The 20142-nt window shown below is 34.6% G+C and overlaps 1 protein-coding gene across 17 annotated transcripts in view; it reads right to left on the reverse strand.

The window, feature by feature from the left end:
* The window catches only part of LOC148606876 (nitric oxide synthase-like protein), a 152988-nt gene that overhangs the window by 78062 nt on the left and 54784 nt on the right, over nucleotides 1-20142 (reverse strand). For all 17 annotated transcript variants that reach the window (XM_088547287.1, XM_088547293.1, XM_088547291.1 and 14 more), the window contains one exon: nucleotides 19416-19453. The gene's annotated coding sequence lies outside the window, so the exon portion shown is untranslated. The remainder of the gene's footprint in view (nucleotides 1-19415; nucleotides 19454-20142) is intronic.

Consider the following 20142-nt stretch of genomic DNA (forward strand, 5'->3'; position numbering starts at 1 on the left):
CAATTATTCACGTGTCATCACGAATACAACTGCATAATGCTGTGCATTGCAATTCGGATTTGTAGCACTTACAATTACCGAAGCATTGTTTCTTGCAAAAGCACTTCAAAAGTTGGCATGATGCCGCTATGGGAAGCAGAGATGTCCAATATGGCATCCACACATTGTCTTGTCTTTGCCTATCCCATCTATCTGGAGGCAGTAATTTCATCATTCGATTCAAGGACTGACCCCAGGTATGACAAGTTTGTAATACAGCTCTTTTTACATGCTCTTTCAGTGCAGCTTAGAACGGTAGGATAGCATCATCTGGCTTTTGCTGTCGTGCAAAAAGATCGTCTAGCTTGTTGAACTGGAGCGGTCATACAAAATTACGACGAATGCTTCAATAATACTGACACAATCAGAACCAATTTTGTCAATTGGAGTACTCAATCGAAAGAACACATCCGTTGCATCAGAAAAAAAAACATTCCAGGCTTGCCAACATTGCTTTTTCCCTTTCCCAACAAACAAACCTGTATCACAGCCTGTAAAAGAGTGAATAAAAAGGTAGGGTTCTTGCCCTCGGTCCAAGAGTTTTAGAGATGTAATGAATAGGAATAGATCTGAAATCTTATACCTTTCCAAATGCAATCCAACATTGCTAAACATCCAACCGAGCAAACACAGATATTCCAATAACAACAATATCAGTATCAGAGCTGAATAACATAATGCTATTGCTATCATTAACAGTTGCGTCCTTTGTATGCATGAACATTCGAATGTCTGCTTTTTTGCGTGGAGAAATTTGTGATAACTCCTTGTTACTATTGGAAAGAACATGTTCATCTTTTGCCACCAAAATTGCAGTCTCAGATGTCATTCCTGCAATTCTGTCAGCAAGGAGACCAAATAGCGCGGTTTTGTTTTCATCACATCTTAAAAAGGTCTCCCATGTCTTAGGAGCCGTACTGTTAGCTATAACCTTCCGTCGTCCACCCATGCTACGTTTTCTCCTCATTTCAACCTTTAAACTGTCCTCATAATAAACATCAAAAACAATATCAGTTCGTCCATGTCGTTATCCGCAGTGCTCGATGTGGGGCAATATAATTTCATCGGCATATTAAAGTTTTGCAAGGTTTTCATGAGTTGACAAAGGCCGCAAAATCTATTATTAATGTATCTGTCGGCGGCTGTCCAAACCTTGCACGAATTTTCTATATTGCCGTCCTCCTGATACCGCTAGCTTTTGCAGCAAATCTGCAACACTACAATCCACAACCCTTTGTTATCTATAGCGTAGGGATCTATTGATTCTATCTGATTGATACCATTTCATGAAACTGTTTTTGTGTAGCATTTGTTTCCTCGTGATGCTGAAATTTTTTCATTGAAATTTCCACTAGTAGTTGTGAGTTTGACAACAGTCTGCTGATCTGTGGTCAAGTATCATCCATATTCCAAGGGCAGAGGGATCTTTTGCTGGGGTTTGCACGATGGGTGGTCATGGTTTTGATTCAGGGGAAACTGGTCGAATATTAGAGTAAGATTCAGGAAAGTTTGAAACTTTTTTTAATTTTCGTTTCTTTGCGGGTAGAGGGGTCGTAAACGTATAGTTGACATTTCATTTGGGTTTTGAAAAACAGAAATCCCTGTTCCGTTGAACGATATCATATTAGTTGTCGAGGAGGAATTATTATCTACACATTGCATTATCAACAGCTGAAATCGTGAAGACACCTTTCTGCAAAACTGAAGGACAGACCACACCATCTTCCAAACATTTCTGAATCACAGCATCACCTAATGAAGTAGAAATTTCTAGAACACGATCACACGATATGCAAATTCCATGCTGAAACAACATATCGACAAGATTACGCTTCATTGTCTTTACATAAAGGAGGAGTCCAACATAGATCGCTGGTCCGTAGAAAGTTTTTGACGACTGCGTTCATTTTTATGAAAATAATACAGTAAGAGTTGAGATATGGCAAGGTCAGAATCAGTTACACCATTTTCGATTAGAAACTCGATATTAGGGCCATGCTCCACCATAGATCTAGAGCTAGAAGGGGTTCGGAACGGTTTCAGTCATGGATACTTCGTCGAAAGTGCCATTGAAACGTATCTTGTGTTGATCCATACCCTTTCGCACGATCTCTGCTGCCTTTGTCAGATACACAGCATCGGTATATTAAGTTGCAAATCAACAAACTCAGTATATGGATTAGAATGCAACTTATGTGGTTTAGTATATGTCGGAGAAACGCAAGAACGATTAAACAAAAGAATGTGCGGTCATCGTTCGGGAATTAACACCACCAAATTCACGACAGTTTATCAACACTTTAATCAACAAGATCATTCAATCCTCTCCATGAAATTTCGTATTTTAGAAAAAAATTACCATCCTACGAACTGTCCCTTTCTAAGTAAAAACTATCGTAAGGAACGAGAGGAGTACTGGATACGCAGACTAGTTACTGCAATACCTTACGGATGCAATGACAACATCAAAAGTATAAGAAACCTTTCAAGCCAATATAACAATAGCATAAATGTGATGAATTTATTTGACAAAACTCCAAGACGGGAAAGCACTCATGGTCATCGCCACTATACGTCACCTAAGTTACATGGTATCTCCATAGATGGTCACCTTCCTTTCATACAAAAACATCTTAGACTTCATCACATTAGAACCAACCTTTATTCTATACCCCTCACTCTACTACACTCCCTTTACAAAACAGGTCTTGAAACTCCTGTTTCTGACCCCACCTCATCATTATACAGACTTGTTGCCATCATTTTGGATATTGGTTTCCACAGACTCTTTAAACCAGTTTGTGTGAAAAGTCAAGATGAAGAAAAACGATCATTTCTTCCACTACCGTTTGTCAACAAAGGTATAGATGCAATTAATTTGGCTAGTATCCTCCATCACAAAAACGTTACCAACAAATTCCCCATATGTTGTTACAAGATTGAAGTTGTCACTACAGAAGTTTTATGGTCGTCATCATGAACTCGTGGATCATTATGATGTATCCATCAGCACCATGAAAACTGATTTATTCAACGGGTCATAGTTTACTTTTCCTCGTTTGTCTACCCCGGACTTGACTTTTTATGAGCAACTCGGCGGGTGTTTCTAGAAAACCAGAGGACGCTTACCCTACCGGTGCACCTGGTCCATGCTCCCAGTTTTTAGTGGAGTCCGAGTTGCTCATTTACTTTTGATACTTTGTATGTATGATTTTAGTTACTTTATGTTCTTTGTTGTGTGTGTCTGTTTTCCATGTCTGGTCTTTGTCCCTGGATTACATTCTTTTGATTACTGCTATAACCTTGGTTCCCTTGATTACTCTTTCAGAGACAAATCCATACCAATTCTTTCATATTCCTATACTTCACCCATAGCATCCAAAATTTCCCATTATAAAAGGCTATTGAAGAACCTCGAGATTGAGGACTTCAAGGCTAAACCACCTGACTGTTCTTGCAAACTCTCTCCATTCAAATATGGTCCTTCTGGTCACGTCGTTACGGGAGATTTAACCATCATCGAAAACGAATCTCTGCGTAATATCCTTTCTAAAGGTCCCAAGTACCGTGAACCACGCTCCATAAATTGGAATTATAACTTTAAAGTTCTTATGAATGCCGTCGAGGACTATGCAAGAAAATGGATAAAACGAAAAGAAGACATTGATTCTCTGTCAGAGTGGTTAAAGGCCGTGAGGTCTTTAATTTTGAAACGAATGAAAGTTTTAAGTAGGTCAATGAGTGCCAAGGCTACATCAGTTTTTAAAGACCCCGATGTACCAAAAACATTGTCTACTATACATGACAAATATGTTGTCGTACCAGCAGACAAAGCCCAAAACAACATTATTTTTGTCTGCAAAACGTTTTACATCCAAAGTTTATTATCAGAGGTAGACGTAGAGAATAGTAGCAGTGATAAGACCTATACTGCTACCACACTCTCCAAAGAAGAGATTGTGGAAAACCATAAATCTGTGCTATCCTCTTTTGGTCTCTCTACCAAGGACGATGATTGTGATTTACCATCTATGTACTGGATTCCTAAACTCCACAAAAATCCATACGTTTCATAGCTGGATCTGCAAAATGTACCACCAAACCTCTTTCAAAACTTTTAACTTCTATACTCACAACTGTCAAAGGGGATCTGCAGTCCTACCACAACATTTGTTACTCCTGTAGTGGTATTAATTCAATGTGGATCCTGAAAAATTCGAAAGATCTTTTGGAAACGATTAGTTCCAGACTATTATCTGAATATAATAGCATTAAAACCTATGATTTTTCAACACTGTATACTTCTATTCCCCATACTCAGTTAAAATCCCGACATAAAAACATTATACATCGTTGCTTTTCAAAAAAAGATGGTAAACCTAGATACAAATATATAGTTCTGGGCAGAGATTCCTCATACATTGTAAGAAATAATTCAAAATCATCTTCCAAATATACAGAGGAAGATGTTTACAAAATGCTGTAATTTTAAATCGACAACATATGTGTCCAGTGTGGGGGACATGTTTTTCAACAAACGGTCGGCATTCCAATGGGAACAAATTGTGCTCCTTTACTTGCTGACCTATTCCTTCACTCTTACGAGGCTGACTTTATAGCTGATCTAATCAGAAAGAACGAATCTCGTTTGGCTAGATCCTTCAATCTCAGTTTCCGCTATATAGATGACGTATAATCTTTAAACAATCCTAATTTCCAGGATTTGATACATCGTATCTACCAAAAAGAACTTGAGATAAAGGATACTACAGACACTGTGAAGTCAGCCTCTTATCTTGACCTACACTTAGAAATCGATGGTAACGGAAAACTATTGACCAAACTTCACGACAAACGTGATGACTTTTCATTCAGAATTGTCAACTTTCCTTTCATATGTGGCAACATCCCTTCAGCACCTGCGTATGGAGTGTTTATATCACAACTCATACGTTATGCCAGAGCTTGCCGAAACTACACAGACTTTTTGTATCGCACTAGATCTCTAACAAATAGGCTTCTGGAACAGGGTTATGTTGCTACAAGATTGAAGCCGTCACTACAGAAGTTCTATGGTCGTCATCATGAACTTGTGGATCGTTATGGTGTATCCATCTGCACCATGCAAACTGATTTATTCAACGGGTCATAGTTTTCCTTTCCTCGTTTGTCTACCCCGGACTTGACTTTTATGAGCAACTCGGTGGGTGTTTCTAGAAAAGCAGAGCCCCGTGCAGGTCCGGGTGTTAAAAGAATAGGCCTGCAGCAGCGCTAAGCTTGTCGTAAAAGGCGACTAAATAGTGCTCAGAACCTTAGCCGGGGGCTAGGGCGCTCTGCCCACAAAGCAACTGGGATGTGTGCCCCAGGTGGTAGAATGGGGTACTCCTGGTGTGTTACATGCTGGGGTTGTCAGGCTATAATACGGAAAACCTAACCGCAAACCATAGTGGTGCACCGTGTTGGGAAAGATGCCACGTTCCTCGCACGTTAAAGAACCCTGGTGTGGTATTCTCCCGGAGTAGGAACCATAGGGCTCCACCACAGGAGGCTAAATTGCCCGACCCTACCTACCTCTCCCTATTTCCAGTGGCAATCAAAATTTGTCGACCCCATTGTCCTTGTGTCCCATCCCTTTTTCATTTCATCATCATTTCATGTTCATTTTATCATTAATTTCATGTTCATCGTCTGAATGTAGCTGAAATAGTGCTGCTCGGACGTTAAACCCCAACAAACAAACAAACAAACAAACAATAGAAAAAGCAGAAGACGCTTACCCTACCGGTGCACCTGGTCCATGCTTCCAGTTTTTAGTGGAGTCCGAGTTGCTCATTTGCTTTTGTTACTTTGTATGTATGATTTTAGTTACTGTATGTTCTTTGTTGTGTATGTCTGTTTTCCATGTCGGTTCATTGTCCTTGGATTACATTTTTTTGATTACCGCTATAACCTTGGTTCCCTTGATTACTCTTTCATAAGTAGTGATCACCGCCTTACCCACACCCTTCTCAAACACAAGTATTATCTCCCTCCCTTTGTGGTTAGCTATCATATCTGAAAGCTTCACTAGTATTATGTCTTTAAGGCGAGTTCTTTTGACTACTGAGGATGGGAGAAATCTCCTAAACATTTCTCATACAATGATCAATGGGCAGCAACACCACCAGGATTTGCCTGTTTGTGATTCTACTATACTTGGTTATTAGTTTGCAAATACCAGTTCGTCCGTGTGTTCCTCCTTTTTTCCACAAAAATCACTTTCGTTTTACACCTCTCTTTCGCGATTGTATGAGGCGGTAAAGTATTTTGGGTGGTACTTAAACTCCTTGGCAACGACATCGACATCGCCAGGACTCAATTTTGCAAGAAGTTTTTGATCTTGCAAGGCGACAACACAACGATTAAGTCTAACATTTAGTTAAATCGTCATTGCATCACGTAGTTCTGTTATGCTGGATTCCTTTTCACACAAGAAGCATTTTGCAATATCAACTTTCTCAACTAAGCTTCTGTTTCTGATGAATTTAGATTTTTAACCTTCATCTTCACTTCTAACACTTCGTTTCATGGACATTTCTAATTCTGTGTTATTGAACAACATGCTGCAAGAATGATGGTACTTTGAGTTGTTTACTAAATTTGTTTCGATACCTTGGTAATCATCTATTCATCTTATATCTGAGGGTACTGGCATCTAATTCAATCTTTTGATCATGTGGTAGAACCTCTCGGTGATGGGCTTGGCTTCCTCTTTCGATAGTTTTGGTTTTGAGTACTTCTTGTATCTTCCTACATATTTGATGTCAATGCTGCTGATGAGTGGTTACTCCTTGAAACATGTGTACAGCATATCGAAATTTAAAATATATAAAACTGGTATTTGTTTTTACTCTTGAACTCTGAAATATTGTTTGCCAGGAGAGTATATCCCAATTTAAATCAAATTTATCAAATGGATCAGTAAGGGACGTCAATGACTCATCCGTGTCTACCTGACAAATGAAACATTTGGTCCAATCAGTCTCTTTTTCTCCTAAAGGAGATATTGACAATCGAATCTCATTCAACATTTCAAAAAATTAAAAATCTTAAAATATGAACAATTATAAGGGAGTGTGGATGGGGTACCCTTCATAACAAATAACGGTAAAAATTAAGCAAGATAACGGTAACCAACAAGATCATAACGGTAAACTAATCTTTGAAAATGTGTAAACAAACGTTGACAAACTTTTTGACACAATCTTCTAAATTTTAAACTTGCCGCCCCTAAACATTTTTTCAGTGTCAAATATTATCGTTACAAATTAGTATATATTACTATACATCCAGATAAGCGTGTAAATAAGGAGCATAATAAAAAAGGTAAAAAAAAAAGGCCCGATCGTAATTCCGCGCCATTCCTGATTGTGGCGATGAAAAAATGCAATAAGCTATCACGGTTTACCGTATTTTTTATAGTGAAAAAAACGCTAACGGTTTCTAAATTAAAGGTCGTTACAAATCACGATAAAAAATCGGTAACGGAAAACGATAAAAAAAAAATGCTCATATAACGCTAACGATTGCGAAAAAGGGGTATTTTACGGCTAACTGCAAAGAGCATCCATACCCTCTTAGTACAAAATGCAATGAAATATATATAAAATTGTGTTTGATATTACCTATTCTAAACTTTTCAAATCAAATTGACGATATGAATCACAGAAACAATCTGTGAAAAGGCCGAGGGATTATCCTTTTACCACCTTTATTTCCTGGGTACACTTTAGGTCTCAGTCTTGCATAAATATTTCCATAGACTTCTATAATGAAGTGCCTAATTTTGAGTTTGTATAATAATATGTAAATTGATCAAATAAAACTTTCACTTATGTTCAATTTTTAAGGACATGTGAGAAATTTCCCGCAAAAGAAGTAGGGTGAATCTACGAAGATCGGACAGAAAAGTAGTCTTGGACTATAAATAGTCACTCCCTCTACTTTCATTTTCGTTTTGCACTCGTCAAACCAACCTTTCAGAGGAACATTTTTTTGTGTTTTTATGTTAAACTTTCCTAACAAAAAGTTCATCATAGGGATATGCAATGCACGACTGGTACCTTTATTGAATGGGATTCAAACTATGTTCGACGATGTTGTTCCTACACCTAGCCCAATCGTTCATTTAGCACCAATTAACTTCCTTGCGATTTGTACACCATTCAAAGGACACACACCCCGTCCTTTTTGGCTCAGGTTTCCCGTCTTGGCACATTCCGACGATTCGGACACGACACATTAATCTGAATTGGGCGAATCAAGGAGTATTTGAGAGACATTTTTCAAAGCTTTTACTAAAATCCATGCGAGTTTCATAGCTGCAAGATGCACCAAAGTGCCCTGGTAGTGTATGCAACTCACTCATATATGACATAATAATAAAACAAAATATGAATTGAATGTAAGGTACGTTTATTTCACGGTTACATATCTGAAAAATGACAGAACAGAGTAGTCAGATTCAGAAAAAAAACAGGCTAAAATCGTTAATTGTTTTATCGAATCATCCTGTAATTAGATTGCAAATTTGGAACTGTTTCGACAAAATTGGCGCATGCGCAAAAGAAAAACGTCAAACGACTTTATGTAGATATCATTAATGAATCTGTACCAGTACAATGCCGGTAATCATTTGAATAATGACATTATCCGAATTTACAATTACCTAAACACCATTCCAGAGGAAATGAAAGATTATATTTGACCGCTAGTTTGAAAAGTTGGCGGCCATCTTTCAAAATGCTAAATCGACGTGGCTCGCGGTTTTATTTCAACAAGCATATAATAAGGTATAATTGTGCAAAATGTGTTGCTTCTATCATAATTTGAAATATTTTGGTGAAATTCTGAGGTCATCCGCTCCACTATGAGCTTTATTGAATCAGTACAGCATACTTTCTCGGCTTTGTTTTTTTTTTTTTGGTTTTTTTTTTTTTTTGGTTTTTTTGGGGTTTTTTTTTTTGTTTTTTTTTTTTGTTTTGTTTTGGTTTTTTTTTTCGTTTGCTCTGTTTTTTTTTTTTTTTTTTTTTTTGTCACAGACACTATTTTGGTATACATGTATCAACTAATCGTTATGTAACTCAAAAACTCTTAATTGATGCATTTCGCGATGTTTTTTCCACATAAGAGAACACTTTCTTTCTTTCCGATTATAAAGTGTACACCGATATCAGGAAGGACGGGCGTGTCGTGGCTTTAAATTTAGCACAGTTGTTTATTATATGCGGGTATTTGCATGCAGTATGTAGATAAAGAGCATCTCAAATATTACATTTTTCTGCGAAAGCGTTTATCTTTTTATATCATATATTTAGTAAAATACATATGTTTTGTATATGCATTATAAGTCATTGTTTACAGGCTATATCGTTTACAACACATACCCTTTTTCACAACCCTAGACCTATATCTCATACCTAATACCACACCCTACTTAGACCACACTTAAAGTATAGGTAATATATATTTTATAATGAATATGACAGATTAAAATCTGTTCCACATGCCATATCAACCCTCGACCTATATTAACCACCTGCCGGTGGCATTTCGAGTGATTTAGGAGTCTCGGGTTGATATGACATGTGATTTTGGCATGTAATATTCATTATGTATAAGCAAAATTATATTGCATTAGAGTTATTACCACACTGCTAGTAAGATTCATATTTGTTTTGTTTGACATTCTTTCTTGTTTTAAACCGAATACAGAAAACTTAAGAAATGTTAATTGGTCTTTAACGAACTAAACTATGTTTCAGGCTTTTTTCAACATTAGCTTCACACACACTTCAGTTAAGACGGCTATTTAAGAAAACTTAAGATCTTAAGTTATTTATATGTTGGCTATATTCGTATTTATACAAGAACATAACAAAAACACAAATAAGGTTTGTATAAGGAGTTACAGACAAGGAAGATATTTATTGTGATAACAGGCCTCTGCAAGGTGTTTGTGGAAGTGCCTTTCAAACTAAATATAGTTATCATTTAATTACTTTTAACAATAAACTGTCCTATGCTTTCCTTTGAATGTGGAAGAAAACTTTCACATATAACTACTATTATTTTCTGGAGGGGAAAAAAGTGCCATAAAGACTGCTTCTTTTTGTGTGTAAAAATGATATTTTGTGTTTCATCATTCTGCTAAGGAGAAATGTGAAAGTCAATGTTGCAACTATACGATTATTCGTTGGAGCAATCAGCGATTGGTGAAAGGATATATATATGATGCACTTTTTTCTAAGGAAATGTCAGAAAATTGGAAATAATCGGAAAAGTACTCTATTATTAATGTGTTAGCCAACCAATCTTCAACAAATAAAAATAGAGCAAAGTACTAAAGTCACACATAGTTGCCATAGATGTAAAAAAAAAATCTATAATTATTCATCTTTCTTGTATTTATTATACTTCTATATATATTTTTACTAATTTATTTTCAAGTGTGAAAATGTCGGTTAAATTTCGGTTTATACTTTTGAATAAAAAATGTTTCTTTATTAATACGTTCTTGTTCCGTTATTCCACAGGAATCCTTTTTAAGGAAAATTTCTTAATTTAATATGTCAACAGTAATCACATTTAAATACGATAAAATTAAATTTTTTTGCCAGAATTTATAAAAAAAAAAGCATGGATCTTTTCAATTTTACCAAAAGACATACATGTATCTTTTTTTACCTGGGCTATCCCTTTTATCTGAACACACCTACAATAAAGATGGTAACACAAAGGTTATTTTTGATGACTTGTATTTGTATTGAATTGCACTGTAGAAATGAAATGATCTACACTGCTATTCCAACGTTTCTTCTAAGTTATAAGACCATTTCATTAAGTTGTGAAAAAATGCTGTTCGAGGTGTTAGAAATATCAACCTTAAGAAGACACAACTCATCTTAGAATTTTTCATACAATGTACCACTACATTTTACATTACTAGTATTTTGTATTGTGTTGGTTTTATTCAAACTAAAACACAGGTTAAAGTAAAAAAAGTAACAAGATTTGCTTTGTATCATAAAATTTGCAATGCTAAAGACTTGGCACTTCCGAATTTACAATGACAATTTCATGTAGAAGTAAGTGATATAAAACGAAAGTATTTATAGGTACAAAAGAGATACACGTGTCAGCAGGGGAAATTTGCTAACGATGAGCAGGATTTTGTTTTACAAAGCCCATAATTTTGGTACCTTACTATAACTGTAGTTTGTTAATTAAAATTATGTTTTATTTCATAAGCGAACTTTAATGACTCTAAACTACATGTAAATATATAGTAAATATCACAAATAGCAACAAAATTGTTACCTTTTGAAGAAAATAGATCAGTTTTAAGACAAGACGTTTCTTTCAAATAAAATAAAAACGATAGAACATTGTTTTGAGACAAATGAGACTAAATGATTAGAGGAAAACCAATAACGCTTCATGTCAAATCTTTTAATATAATGTCAATTCTGTGTTGAAGTTTGACTAGCCGCGTTCCTTAAGGCATGATATATTTATTTCTGGTCGAATTAAGTTTTCTGAGTTTGTATGCTACCTTTTTAATTCACAAAGAGCAAGATCTTGATAGTATTCAGAAGTTACGATCAATTGAATGAACGTCTGGTACTATAATGGCCATGCCATGTTTTTAAACTACCGTTTTTGTATATCATCATAATATTTACCACAAAAGCAGTGCAGTAATATTTCCAGGCTTCTGGAACAGGATTTTGTTGCTACAAGATTGAAGTTATCACTACAGAAGTTTTATGGTCGTCGTCATGAACTCGTGGATCGTTATGGTGTATCCATCAGCACCATGAAAACGGATTTATTCAACGGGTCATAGTTTTCCTTTCCTCGTTTGTCTGTCCCGGACTTGACTTTTTATGAGCAACTCGGCGGGTGTTTCTAGAAAAGCAAAGGACGCTTACCCTACCGGTGCACCTGGTCCATGCTCCCAGTATTTAGTGGAGTCCGAGTTGCTCATTTACTTTTCTTACTTTGTATGTATGATTTTAGTTACTTTATGTTCTTTGTTGTGTATGTCTGTTTCCCATGTCTGGTCTTTGTCCCTGGATTACATTATTTTGATTACCGCTATAACCTTGGTTCCCTTGATTACTCTTCCAATATTGCAACTGCAATACCAATGCCATGACGTTTCAACAAAACTTTCAGCCTGACTGAACAGTAATCGAATTGTTGCATGAATATTGGAGATTATCCTAATTATGTTTATAAATATTTGCTTCAAGTGTTAATATCAATTGAAAAGCTGGAGAATATAACCATATAATGTACAACATGTACGCATCTTCAATTTAATTAAAACTACAGCTGTAGTTCTTGTAATTTGTCCACTACGTTCCTGCGTTCAGATCTTAAGTTTGTATTTGCACAGAGAGTATATAATCCCTTTCGGAAAAGTCCTATTATATTGTACTTTTGTCAAGAGTTCAAAATGGCGTAATACCGATCATTTCAAATGCATTTTATTATAAATATGATTTGCTTTCCATATATGACATGATTAATATTATGTATAATATGGATGGAATAAGATTAAAATGAGAAATTAGATACATTTTGGTCGAGGATATCTTCAGATATGAAGAATCAGCACAGGTTGAAATGGAAACTATACACCACAATATTCGGGTATTCAGAAAAATGATAAATTTGTAGTTTACAAAGAAATGAACGATCAAGGTACAAGATGGGTGTGATTCTACAATATAACCATGATGAGGATGTGGTCATTCTTAGTAGGTCTTAACAATCCAGCATTTAAATGGTAATAATTCAAGAAATTGGGACATATATTTTTGTCAAGGAAGTGTACTTATAGACAGAACTTGACTTTGAGATTGTCGGAGACAAAATTACATAAGAGTAGGCATTTCCACATATAACTACCAAAATAACATTCCGCGGGTTATTATTCTCCTTGTAAAGTTTACGTAAAGATATTGCTCAACCGCCATGTCAAATATGTTATGTTTTACTTTACGTACGACATGGGCGTATAATAATATTAAAGCTATTTAATATGAGTTGCACTGCAATATATCAATGATTATATGATATTAAGTATTTAAATTTTAACGCAGAGAGATGGACTATTTTGTCAAATTGACCGGAACATTCAAAGGAAGGAAAGCTCAATCGAGATTTGACAATTTATTCTTCTAGATCTGATCCTGTTAAAGAGGATATTGCATTGTAAGTATAGTATTAATGTCTTTGATTACAGTGGCGGGTCCAGGAGAGGGCGCATGGGGTTGGCACCCCTCCTTTTTATTTGAAAATTTGTCATTTTCATGCGTAAAATTGACAAAAAATACCTGGCACCCCTCAAAGTATCTGGATCCGCCCCAGTGATATGGGTCATGAAGGTTTGAAAGTGTTCTAGTGTTTGTAAATAACAGGTATTTTTTGCAAACACTTTTGGTAAAAATATAGTTTTACACATGCTAATAGTTTTCAATCGTTCTATACTTTATAAACATTGTACTTTAAATTACATACTACAGTTCATGTGTGTTTGATTTGATCCCAGTAATCTAACTTCTGTAAACAAAATCCAAGCATAGACCTATAATTGAATTTAATTATAGGTGTCTGATGTAAGCAGTGCGTACATGTATGTTAATAATTACATGTACATGTACATGTACATGTACATAAATGAAATTAAATACTAAGAACCATACATTGAAGAAGCTCTAAAGCAATATCATTAGCTAGCTTTCATTTTTCTGTATTTAGAAGATTTTTTTGTCTGGTGCATGAAATGACTTAAATTTATTGTTTTAAATTCATCACTTCAAACCCCTTTTATGATCTTCCTGGTTATGAGGGGATGTTGTTTTAGCAATGACAGGTGAAAAGTGACCTGTTCTACTTACTAATGTTGCATGTTATTAACAGTTATTGAAACAAAGATGTGCTCATAAAGGACACTGCACATTTTTGTAAAGTTTGATATGTTTTATTTAATATAAATTTGAATTATTTTACAGAAAGAAATGTTTATTTTTTTTAATTAATACAGCTGATAGAGATACTTTAAGAATAAAATTTTTGAACAATTAAATGTAGTAGATATTCATTATATATATTTTTTTTTACATTCTTAAAGTTAGATAAAAACTATGAATAATGACAGAGTTTTGTTTGCAAAATTTTAATCAACCAGTATTGTCCACTCTCTGAATATTGACCGGTCGGCTTAAAAACCTGGGACGGTTATAACTGTCAAACCTTAATTTCCACTGATTTACACGAAATTACATGTACATGTAACAACATTTCTCAAAAGGAGGAGGTTTCTTCCGTATCATATGGTTAAAATACATGTATATCTTCATGAATTTACATTTTAACATATTGGATATATCAGACACTGCAATGATTTTTTTCCTTGATTTTTTCAGTGGTTATCACTTAAAAGTTTCATCAGATGAAGTGAGAAGAAATTAAAACATACAATGTTTGTGCTTGGGCAAAGTTAACGATTCTTAAGTGCAGGCACATGTATTGTAGCATGAAACAGCCTTAAATGTATATGTCAAAATCTCTTAATAAAAAACTTATACAAGCATGAAGCCTGGTTTCTTAGCACTTGTATATTTGCAAAACATATGAGTTACTTGTATTGTAATCTTATACATACTTGTGAAACAATCATGCATGCAGAAAAAAGAGAAATGCACGTACATTATTGAAGGCAGACAGGTATAAAACACTCATTTTAAGCAATAATGATTCAACATAAAAAATGGTCCTCATGGGTTATGGCTTCACTGGTAACCTTTTTGTTTTGGAGAGAAAAAAAGATTGAGTGCATTTGTGATAAAGACATATTTCCTGTATTCACAACATCTCTATATCATTGACTTTGCAACATATTGGAATCTTAAATTGGTCAAATCTATGAGGCAGAAAGTTGTATTTAGTTTAAAGATTTTCAAACTGCATAGAATTTTTTACAACAAGAGTTTGTATCCTTGTTTGAACTCCTAGAGGAAGGTACTCATTTCTTGGAAGAACGTGCAGTTTCAACGCGTTAAACCCAGGGCCTAATCAAAACAACAATGACAAGGACAAGTTTTAGTAAATTGTATTTACAATATTGACATTATTGACATATTTGTACATTTGATTAATTACCCAAAAAACTCCACTCAAAGTGAGCAAAAACAGGAAGAAGTTTTTTGCTCATTTCTCCTATGAGATTAGGCCCTTGTTCAACCTCCTCCAGTCTACGGGATTCATTTCTACTTCATGCATCTCGAACCCGAAATTTGTGTGGATCAATTCTCACTTTGAAAACTCATCTAATATTGATAGTGAGTGATTCTCAGTGGAATTGTTTTTTAAAGAAATACTGATTTAAGTGAAAAGCGTCATTAAATTTGAGAACATAAACGTACATAGCTAGGATGCCAAAAGCAATCGTACACATGAAGATACAAAAATACATTAATAAACAGGCAATATAAATATACGTTACATTAAAACAAATGCTGATTCAATTTTGATCAGTCTTATAAGCTTACAATTTGTTTGCATGAATATTTTTGATTAATTTTGAAGTCTACCTTGACTCAGTGTCTCAACACTTTGATAAGTAGCGGAAACGCAGAATTTATCCTAGACAACTGAATTAAAAATGCAGATCTCATAAACAATATATGCTATGTCAAAATTTAGATTTCAAGAGTTCCACGGAAATGAACCAAGTCGTGTTGAGGTAGATAGCATTGTCCGTTTCTTTCTTAGGTGCTATAAAAAAGAGGATCACGATGGATATAAATTCGATACACTCATTTTTTTCGTAAACAACAGAATCATTCATGAACACCTGTATTATTGCAAAGTATGATTTTCGCTTCAATCTGTGATAATTTTGAATATCTGAAGATATCCCCGAAATTAAATCATCTTAGCTCCACTTCTTCGACGTATTAACTTGGTTATTCAATAAAGATATTATAACGTGATGCTTTCTGTCTTGGCCTTGTTATTGGTTCTCGGCCAGTTGTATTTATTTTATCTTCAGTTGCGCCTTAGGTCAATACAGCATGACTTAAAGCAATAACCTGGACAATACAGAGCTCATTATGTAGTAATATATCAAACAAGCAATGATTGATGCAGAGACTATACACCACGATATCAAGGTGTTCAAAATGATTCTGGTGTTAAAGAAGCGTGTATCGGATTCATGTTCATAATGATCCTCCTTTCTAGTCCATAATAAAGAAACGGGGAAAAATGTTAATTCCTAATTAATGCAGAATCTCTTTGTTTAACACCGATTCGAGGAAATCTTTCACAATTCTGACGTCACGTTTTGTCTTAATGTTGGTCTTATATCTGCTTTCTATGATAATGGAGTTCGTTTCCTTTACTATTAAACAACTGCGCCATGGGTGTGTGATACATCCGTCCCAATGATGGAGTTGCAATGTGCCGTGTGAAAAAAATCCCATAAATGATATAAAAAAAGGTCTAAAACTAAAAATCGAGTTTTCTCCAAAAAGTATACAGACCACTAGACTTTTGTACCAATTAAGCAATTGGTTTATTTGCCAGGGGTTATTAGGTTACGGTTTGAAAATATGCAGAAAAGTCAAGTCCTCAAAAACAAAAACAAAATTAGAACTTCACTAAAATGTGTATAAAAATTCAAATAATCGCAACAAACATTTGTGTATAGTTTGAAGTAAATTCAACATGCAATTCCCAAATTATGTGATAACGTAAAATCTTTTCAAGTTACGGCGCGACATGTGAAAAAAAAATCCATAAAGAAATGAGTCAATAGCTAGAAAAAAGAAAATGAGGAATTTCACAAGATGCACTTCTAGAAAGGAGGATCACTACGAACATGAATCCGATGCACTTCAAAAATTGTAATCAAAACAAGGGGTTCTCGAGTTATGATGAGACATGTTTATGCAGATGGACAAACGGACGGACATTTATATAATTAATCATTATACGAACTGTCTTTGCGGGCGTATAAAATATATACAGTTATTCTGTATCGGCCTGTTTGGGCCATATATAAGATCATATCACAGTTTTACAGTTATCTAGCAAACAGTATTTAATTAATAATTATTGTGAATATCATCCATTGCGGAATACAGCATTGGACTCGCCAGCTCGTGCAATCTGCCGGCAGTGGCGGATTCGAATGGGACGTTCATCCTCACTTAATGGGGAAAAATGTATATCTTCATACTTTTGCATCGAAATTTTAAATTTACACAAACTTATCTCCTCCAAACCGCCTTCCCAATAAAAAAAGAACAAAGAGGATCGCTTTGCTCCGCAATGGTTATGTTAATGCCCCCGAGCCTAAAGCTTTCGATATGCCCTGACTTGGGACAATAATCTCAAATATTCACGCAATAACGCATATATGTTACAGTGAGAAGATTATTACTGCTTTTCTTAACGAACCATCCACTACAATTATTTTGTTTTTCATGTTGATAGTACAGCTCAGGTTTGCAGTACATGTTTCCTTCCATTAATAAAATTTGATTTAGTTAAAAGTCAAATCAGTTGGGCTATGAACAGTTTATGGCGTAACCACCGGAATCCGCTTCACAAGGGTAACTGCTCAAATTCTTCGTTGTTTTTTTTTACAGAAAGTTACATTCTCACCTAAAAGCACATTACCGACCATCTTGCGTTTTTAGAAGTTTGAGAAAAAAAATAATACATTGTGATGGTTGTAACGGTGCTTCTTTATACATTTCCGACTCAAAGTGTTCAATTGAGAACGATCCTGTAAAAACTGCAACGATTTTTACTTTTAATATTTGTAATTTTAACCTATCTGATTTTCCACAAAACTTGCATTTTACGGAAAATTAAGGTTTCTTTTCTAGAGATTCTGGTGAATATTTCGGACATTTCAGCATTTTTAATTGGCCCTACTAGTGGTCAGAATCCTGGGAAAATGACCCAGGTCCTTTATGAAACAGTTCCTCAGTCAGTAATTAGAATCATTCATTCATTCATTTTTTAACACGAGCCCCTTTTAAAAGTAAGACATCCACGTTAGTATGTATTATAAATAATCATGTCAAAATCTTTGTTTGACCTGTTTTGTACACATGTTTGATATTTATAAATAAAATATGTTTAAACTAAAATCATATCGCACAAATTACTTCCTAAAAAAACGGAACCAAACGACTTGTAAGCATTTATTGCTTTTTGAACTTGAGACAATGGTGATCTGATGAGATATCATTAATGATAGCGGTGACAGAGGGATAAATTATTAACGTTCTCTGCCCAACCTACATACTGTTGTTTTGGCATAATCAAGTAAAAAGTCAGAAAGTTTAAAAAAGAAGTTTCGTAACAATTTGTTCATTCTGCATTTAATCTTAGTAAGTTGTTTACAAGACCCAACCTCTACTAAGCTTTTTCAGGCGTGAATCAGGTTTGTTTGTATTTTGTCAAGTATATATTGTCGAGAAAAAAAATCAAGTGTTAAATGCGATAATTTTGGAAAAAAAATTATATCCATTTCTCACATCTTGCTGAAACTCAAATAGAACTGCAAACTAGCAAACTATGTGATAAACAGTAATATTTATAATCAAGCACTTTAATGTTCTTTAAGAATTGGCTATCGCGCAGTAAACAATATGCACAAAAATTTATGTTATTTTTCAATAGACACAATTAGTATCATAGACAATTCTTATAAATTAATTTTAAAACATATTTTTATCATTAAACATGTGAAAAGTAGCTCTGAATTAAACTGAATAGGGGCGTGTCAATATTTCTTATCCATTGAGATATAACAAAACTATTTTACCCAAACAGATTACAGTATTTATCTCAAATTAATTTATTGTCATTTAAGGTAAAAGAACAATTTCATCGGCGTTAACAATGTTGCTTCAACAGATTTTACGAAAATGATGGTGCGCTTACTTCCCAACATTTCATACAATAGACATGATTGTACATTTATACATGTTTTGACTGACCAACATGAAGCAGTGTGAGATGATGTGCTTTTCTGAACGTTTTCGCTTTTTTCTTCAGTACGATTTGACTTCCACATTCGTATACATGACAAGTTAACATATGACAGCGGTGATTTCCCAGAAAAAAAATCTAATATGTAATCGGAACTTCTGACGGCTGTTTGTTAAAGCGTGTTCTAACTTGTACCATCAGTAGCATTTTGTCTTCTCTTCCCAATTTGGAATGCTGAAGTAAGTTTTTAATTTGGTTTCGATTTACTCGGTACACGTGTACTTTGATTAACTGCTTATTATCTTACTTACGATTTCGCTTTACATTTTCCAGTAGCTTAAAATCAAACCTGAAAAATAGGAATCAATTTTGATACATGCAACGTCACAGAATTAAAAAAAAACTGCGCAATGTGCCTGTCAAACATATTTATATAAGTATAAGCTTAGACATAATGGGATACCTTTTAGTTCGGACAAGATTAAAAACTACCTGAAATTCTAGGTTCATCAAATTGGTATGAATCTTCTTAATACCTTTAACTTAATGCGAGTTCTAGATATTTTTTTTTCATTCGAAAAGTAGAGTCAATTCCTACACGCAAAATACATCTCCTGATGACGACATTAAATGATATTGGCAACATTCATGCATTACACGTTTAGAAAATGTAACCAAAACCCACCCACCTCTTCCAAAAACGAAAAACAAAAAAAAACAGAATACAACGTATTCCCAAGCTAGTTATATTTAAGTTACAATAATGAAAAATAGAGTATTGCTCAAGTTAGTAGTTATGTAAGGGCAAAAACGAAAAAGAGTGAAACATATAATAAAGTATATTAGAAATATGTTGTTGCAGGCCAACGTTTAATGTTCCAATTACAGTGCTAGAATCGGTAAGAACCAGGTAAAATAGAAAAAAATAATGAATCCCGTTAAAAAAACACATGAATATGACAATGTGGGCACATACAATATGGTCAATGACGACATATTGACAGTTTGCTCGTCTTACACTTGTCAGAGGATGCAGAA

Source organism: Perna viridis, chromosome 9 (assembly GCF_037379345.1).
Source record: "Perna viridis isolate PV_CMFRI_1.1 ecotype Kerala chromosome 9, ASM3737934v1, whole genome shotgun sequence".
Taxonomy (NCBI): Eukaryota; Metazoa; Mollusca; class Bivalvia; order Mytilida; family Mytilidae; genus Perna; species Perna viridis.